Source organism: Mercenaria mercenaria, chromosome 11 (assembly GCF_021730395.1).
Source record: "Mercenaria mercenaria strain notata chromosome 11, MADL_Memer_1, whole genome shotgun sequence".
NCBI classification, from domain to species: domain Eukaryota; kingdom Metazoa; phylum Mollusca; class Bivalvia; order Venerida; family Veneridae; genus Mercenaria; species Mercenaria mercenaria.
In genome coordinates this window covers 55,506,281-55,514,251 of record NC_069371.1, presented here as the reverse complement: position 1 = coordinate 55,514,251, position 7,971 = coordinate 55,506,281, and positions in this window count along the sequence as shown.

Below are 7,971 nucleotides of genomic sequence, written 5' to 3'. Positions count from 1 at the left end.
CAGAATCATTTGATGTAGGAAATAATCAAATAACAAGCTTATTAAGATTTAGCTAACTTTATTAGGTCTATATCCTTTAGACCCTTTAAAGACACATGATCACAAATAACGCAAAATTACACAACAAGTATCGTAGTATCGTAAGCAGGCATGAAGTAAGGGGCAATGCTACAAAATCAGGGTTACAACATAGCCTTTAGTATCAGTCATGTCAGTGTCTTTGACTCTAATGACCCCAACACCTAACGTCTTCCACGATTCACTTGCTGAGTCAAAGCAGGCGACAGATGCAAATAGTTACAGACACACATACACACGAACATTTACACACACGCACACGAACGCGTACACGCACAACCTGGCAGAAATAAATATATAAAAAGAAAAAAAAACTCATAACAGAGTTGTGGGGGAAATCATTACTAGTGTAAAGTGTTATACTTAGAATTTTTAGATTAAAGTTATTGTTTATGGCATCTCTGTTACTTTGAAAGCTATTGATTTGAAACTTAAAATATTTCTTTAATATCAAAGATTACACTAGAAGAAACAATCTCCATAACCCCTAATAGAAGAGAGAGTTATGCTTCGTTTGCACCGAGAACCTTTATGGTACAGTTTTATATAAAGTTCAATTTATCAGTATTGGTATTGACTGGAAACTGAAACTGGATCTCTACTATAACACTTTACACTAGTAATGATTTCCCCCAGAACTCTGTTATGAGTTTTTTTTTCTTTTTACATATTTATGCCACATTTTAAGTTAGATTTTGTTACATATAAAAGTATTGTTAAGCTCTTATGTATATTTCTACCAGCCAGGTTGTGCGTGTGCGTGCGTTCGTGTGCGTGTGTGTAAATGTTCGTGTGTATGTGTGTCTGTAACTATTTGCATCTGTCGCCTGCTTTGACTCAGCACGTGAATCCTCAGCATGTGAATCGCGGAAGACGTTAGGTGTTGGGGTCATTAGAGTCAAAGACACTGACATGACTGATACTAATGTTGTAACCCTGATTTTGTAGCATTGTGCCTTATTTCATGCCTGCTTACGATACTACGATACTTGTTGTGTAATTTTGCGTTATCTGTAATCATGTGTCTTTAAATGGTCTAAAGGATATAGACCTAATAAATTTAGCTAAATCTTAATAAGCTTGTTATTTCATTATTTCCTATATCAAATGATTTTGCTGAAGTCCAATATTTGCCATTGGTGTTCGTGTCTATGTCCATGTGTCAGGTAAGCTGTAAGAGTATATATAGGCTTAATGCAAAAACGAACTTTCACTAAAGATGATCTTGAATACCCCAAGATGACAACTGTTTACAACGGGATTAGGGTCATTTAGAATTAAGAGTAGATGGTATTTATGAAATTTTGAGGAATTAATCCCTACAGAAATTATTTTGCGCATGTGTGATATATAGGTACGAATTAGCTTACATAAAGAATCCACTAAAACCTGCTGATATGAAATGGCTTTTGTTTACAGGCCTTTTGGCAAGTAAAATTTTTTTGAAAAGATAATATACGTAAGAATTTCTGGATTAGATTCATAACAATTTTCCGACATCTTCCATCAAGCTAGAACCTTTAAAAATGCCAGATCAGTGTCTTCGGACAAATATTTATACAGAGATTTCAAGTAATACATTTCGAGTTTCTTAAATGACCCAAGAGAGTTCAATTCAACCTGCACGTGCTTAATAACGCATGCATAAGCTTGAATATCACGTGGGAAAACACATCTCCGGAAAAGAAAAGTTTAGGTTTTTATTACAAATCTGGTTATTACAAATGTGGTTGAACCTTTGCAACTACTTTTGTAATAAAAAAGAGAAATGTAATAATTTTTTAAAGTAACATAATTATGTCCATGAACAAGGATATCAGGTAAAACATTTGGAGTTCTTAAATGACCCAGGACAGTTTAATTCGACCTGCACGTGCTTAATAACGCATGCATAAGCTTAAATATCACGTGGGAAAACACATCTCTTGAAAACAGTGTTTGCGATTTTTATTACAAATCTGGTTATTACAAATGTGGTTGAACCTTTGCAACCACTTTTGTAATAAAAACGAGAAATGTAATAATTTTCTGAAATAAAATATGTCCATGAACATGGATTTCTGGTAAATCATTTGGAGTCTTAAATGTCCCAGGACAGTTCAGTTCGACCTGCACGTGCTTAATAACGTATGCATAAGCTTGAATATCACGTGGGAAAACACATCTCCCCAAAAAAAGTTTGCGACTTTTATTACAAATCTGGTTATTACAAATGTGGTTGAACCTTTGCAACTACTTTTGTAATAAAAACGAGAAATGTAATAATTTTCTAAAGTAAAATATGTCCATGAAAAAGGATTTCAGGTAAAACATTTGGAGTCTTAAATGACCCATGACAGTTTAATTCGACCTGCACGTGCTTAATAAGGCATGCATAAGCTTGAATATCAAATGGGAAAACACATCTCCCGAAAAAAAAGTTTGCGATTTTTATTACAAATCTGGTTATTACAAATGTGGTTGAACCTTTGCAACCACTTTTGTAATAAAAACGAGAAATGTTATAATTTTTAAAGTAAAATATGTCCATGAACAGGGATTTCGGGTAAAACATTTGGAGTCTTAAATGACTCAGGACAGTTTAATTCGACCTGCGCGTGCTTAATAACGCATGCATAAGCTTGAATATCACGTGGGAAAACACATCTCCCCAAAAAAAAGTTTGCGACTTTTATTACAAATCTGGTTATTACAAATGTGGATGAACCTTTGCAACCACTTTTATAATAAAAACGAGAAATGTAATAATTTTCTAAAGTAAAATATGTCCATGAACAAGGATTATAGGTAAAACATTTGGAGTCTTAAATGACCCATGACAGTTTAATTCGACCTGCACGTGCTTAATAACGCATGCATAAGCTTGAGTATCAAGTGGGAAAAAAACGTCTCCTGAAAAAAAAGTTTGCGATTTTTATTACAAATCTGGTTATTACAAATGTGGATGAACCTTTGCAACCACTTTTGTAATAAAAACGAGAAATGTAATAATTTTCTAAAGTAAAATATGTCCATGAACAAGGATTTCAGGTAAAACATTAGGAGTCTTAAATGACCCAGGACTGTTCAATTCGACCTGCACGTGCTTAATAACGCATGCATTAGCTTGAATATCACGTGGGAAAACACATCTCGAGAAAAAAAAAAGTTTGCGATTTTTATTACAAATCTGGTTATTACAAATGTGGTTGAACCTTTGCAACCACTTTTGTAATAAAAACGAGAAATGTCATAATTATTACAAATCTGGTTTTTATTACAAATGTGGTTGTAACAAAGCACTTTGTCGTAATTGGTCTGGTATGTTGTGATGGTGATTTGTTCGTAAAAATTGTCCCTTCCTGTAATAATTTATAATGCGAACTTGTATCCTCACAGTCCTCACGTATGGGAAAGTCGATTGTTCTAGATTTAATTATATCCGTAAATGAACACTTTCTCCATAAAAATTCATTGTATACTCGAGATCCAGTTAACTTTCAGACAGAAAAAAAAGTTTCTTGCCTGGTCCCAATGTTGGCTCTTTAGTTTAATTCTTTATCTAGCTACGATATTGCAATTCGTCTTCCTTTAACTACTAAATAAACCAACAACTCTGCTGTGCAATCAGCAAGATGATTTCATTATATACAAATTAATAAAATACTGAAAAATATTGATGAGATTAAATTCATATTTTCATTGAATTTATTTTTTCACTGCAGTGAAACATATTTTTCGATATTTTCACTGGTTTTCCGGGACTATTTTAGTATTCTTGGGCACTGACTATGGTATCATTTGAAGTGAAAAAATGTATATGAATAGTGAAGCAAACTACATTTGTATTTCAAGTCAAAATATAGAATTAACATTGATCGCAACCCGCCTATTATACATTCTAGCCAATTTATGTACGAATCCACAAAGGGACATATACTCGGGAGACCGTTTGAAACGCCAGAAAATAAACCGCAAAAATATATGTCGAAATAAACGGGGACTGCGAGTTGTACGCAGCTCATACAACTACACTTTCATATTTAATCTCTCTTTGCGGGTGATGTGTAGGTAACGTTTTTCGCTTATTTCTAAAATAGACTAAATTTCGGCTGTTCGGAAAATGTTTGTTGTTGTTGTCGCTTGTTCTAAATGTAAACAAACGACGTTTCCATTCATTTGTGTATATTATAAACAAATAATTCAAGTTTTTTGCATGAACGTGGTTATCATTTACATCTCGTGGTATGAAAAAAACAAACATACTTCACTCGTGAAATATTTTATTTTTATACCATTCGATGAAAATAAAAACCATATTCACGCAAAAAACTTGAATATCCTCTATTTATAACGAGATCTGCGTTTATTTGACATAGATATGTTCATCTATATGAAACATGTATTAAGCATATCACGATCAAAATTGTCATATAAGTTCCAAGAAAATACTTTTAAAAGACAGCTTATAAAGTCTAACAACTTTGTAATAGGTTCGACCGTATATTCGTCAAAGGACTACTGGCCGCCTGCGTAAAACCCTTTTTTATTTCTTTTTTTAATTGAAGAGGAACCACAGAATCCGTGTCCTGCACGGAGATCACACTTTCAGTGAATCTCCTCAGACTATTCCTCGGAATATCAAACAACGGACAACGTGCTCAGACATGCTACAAACATATTTGTTATAAAAAGATCATAAAACAAATTTTCACTCAAAGCTTACTTACTATCATATATCATTATTTGTATGTATATCTCATATATTCTTACATGACATATTTCAATATGCTTTCAATGTTTTCCTGTAATTTTAAATACTGTCTTACATATTGTTAAACGTTAATAATTATATTTCAATATGCTTTGAACATATTCCTGTACTTTTTAAATATTGTCTTACATTTTCTTAAAAAATAAATTATAACATATTTCAATACAGTCTGTACTTTTTCCTGTACTTTCAAAACATGATAAATATCATAAAAATGTTCTTCTCGTAAGAGAAACACGCTAGAACTGAATTCTATACAACGCCGAAATTTTCTTAACACAATTATTCTGACAAAATTTCATTACGATTGGACTAAAACTGTTTAACAGTCAAATTGTGAACGACGGACGAGACGGACGACGGACAAAGTCAATAGCTCACCTTGAGTACTTGTGATTAGATTTGCTAATATCTCGTGTATGCAGCTCTTAATGTTTAATAACATTTCGATACAAGTCAGTATTTTTGGCGATTTGTGTAACACAAAATTTCTCTGACGGACAGACGTACGGACTAAGAGACAATGCTAAATCTATGTCCTCTACCGTATAGTGGTGCCATAATATGCCACACCTTATCACCGTTATACGCTTATTTTTTCTACCACACATAAGATAAACAAATTATGTTTAGATGGTTTTCTTGAAAAAATCGTCCTTGGTGTTCACACTCCACTTAGACTTAAGTCGCAAAATGTCTAATACGGTAGAGATAGTACCTAAAATTTTAAATTATGAAAAGTAATTTAAGAATCAACTTTGGTTATTTAAATATATCATTTAAGGCGGAATATAATACGTAAGTCTTGATTTGATCATTTTGAAGCATGTTGTTTAAGATTTTCTTTAATTTCTACCTAACAAGTCATTGATCAATATTTAATCCCCAATTATAGCTGGATTATTGCGGGAAAAACTTAATGCAAATAAAGTGTCAAATACATGATTATTGTATGACATCGAAAAATGTTTTAAGGAGGTAGGTTACCTTGTTACAAGGGTAAATTCAAATTAGTTGAACCGCAGAATTTTTTTGTATTTCGTGTAATATGATGTTTTAACTGCTACAATCTCAATTTCGTTTATCTCTGTCCCTTCAAGTTCAGTTTTTATTAAGGTTTGAAGAACATGACCCTCCAAAGGTATTTTATATTGAAAGAAGAAGGAAAATACGGATATTTAACACTTTTCAGTGTATTTAAGTTTCATTGATATCTGTAGAAGTCTGCATAATCGATAATTTTACAATGTTTCCTGTGTCATCTGGAACATTTACAAGTGTCTGGCTAAATGCATGACTTTTATTGTCTGTATAAATGGACATTCTGTCTCTAAATTCCATTCATCAAACAAAAAATTGGTTAAGTTTAACTGAAGAAAAATTGTAAGACATTGGATTGGAAAGGCCTTTACAAAATTTCTACTTATTGTGTTTGGAATGACGTCTTACTGGTGGTATGATCATTTTTCATTTGTGGGTATGTGACAATGTCATTTCTTATAATGGAAGAATATGGAAAAACAATAGCAGTGACTGACCTAAAGAGAGATTAATTTTACTTGTGAATTAATTGAAATAACTGATATTGAAAAAAACATATTGTTATTGTACATGCTTCTGTTGGATAACTGTAGGAGAATCAAAGATTCCAAGGTTGTTCAGTAATAAAATTTCAGTCAATATCAGCACCATAGGTGCCAAAACTTGGCATTATTGATATTTCAAACAGGTTGCATGTGACTCGAGTGAAACTTGCAGTTTTTCGTATCAACTTAGTGTCAGAATTTCCTCTGTGAGCAGGACATAAGGAGGGATAGATTGTTGGATAGATTTATAGTTAATTTTAATTTGGACAAGACAGACTGTTGGAAAGCCATGTACTGACAGTGTCAGAGTGGTTATTGGATGAAGAATAGTTGAAGTATGACAGCAAAAATTCATATATTTAGACAGATATAACTTAAAATGTTCTGCTTCATTCTTCTGCATTAGATATGGGAACATTTCCTCTCTTCCTGGGACAAATTAGTGTAAGCAGGGCTCCATTCTTTTTTCTTTTTTCATTTCTCATTTTATGCGACTACTCATAATAATTACTTTATTTAAGGTGTTTTTACTGATTCAGTTGCTAAAAAGCTCACTTGGAAGCTGAAGTTATGCTGAAATATCTTTAAGCTTGCTGCTCAAAAATATTTATAAAAGAAGTACATTGAAGGACATATAAAGCTTGTAATTTCGGCTCAACATGAAAATCACTGCTCCAGAATCACTTATTAGGTAAAAGGTGGTGTTTGTGTATTCAGTTGGAATTCATGTTACAAAATGTAGTTATTATAGTTTTAGGTGTTTAGTTCAGGCTCCAGTTACATTATGTTGACATTCTGACTATATGCAATCAATACAGGAAGAGTTTTTACTGCCATTAACAATACACATGTTATTTTCTCTATAAATGTATAACAGGCTAAAAGACCTCACTAGATCCATATTTTTATCAAATCGAAATAAAATCAAAATTTGAAGAAAAAATACTTTACTCTAGATTTATATCCTATCTGAAGAATTATATACTCCTATTTCGGCCTACAATATCAATTAAGAAATGTAATTATTCGAAAGAGAAATATTATCATACATTTTGTTAACGAAACATTTAAAAATAAACGTAATTTTCATCTAATTTATCTTTTAATTTTTGGTGAGGTCTATCACCCATTTTAATCAAATTTTCAAATCTTTATACGACATTTAATGGTATTTGACAATAACTTAATAATCGGTATATCCAGCCGGATCAAATTTTATCAAATTACTTGGATATCTTACGAACAGGAAGTGTTAAATGTAATTAAAAACAAACAATATTATTATATTACTCCATATATGAACTGTTGGTTTAAGTTTGTGTTATTAAATGACGGGTTTAGCCATTACACTGGATATCTTTGGTGACTTTTAAAAGTTTTACAATCATGTTTTATCAGACTTGCAAAAAAACTGAAATATCGTATAGAAACGTTGAATCACGTTGATGATGATTATTGTTCTATAGAAATTGAACCACTGTGATAGATATTATGTTCATATAGTAAACATTACCGTTGAATGAGAATTGATTCAAAGGTTTTAAAGAATAGTAC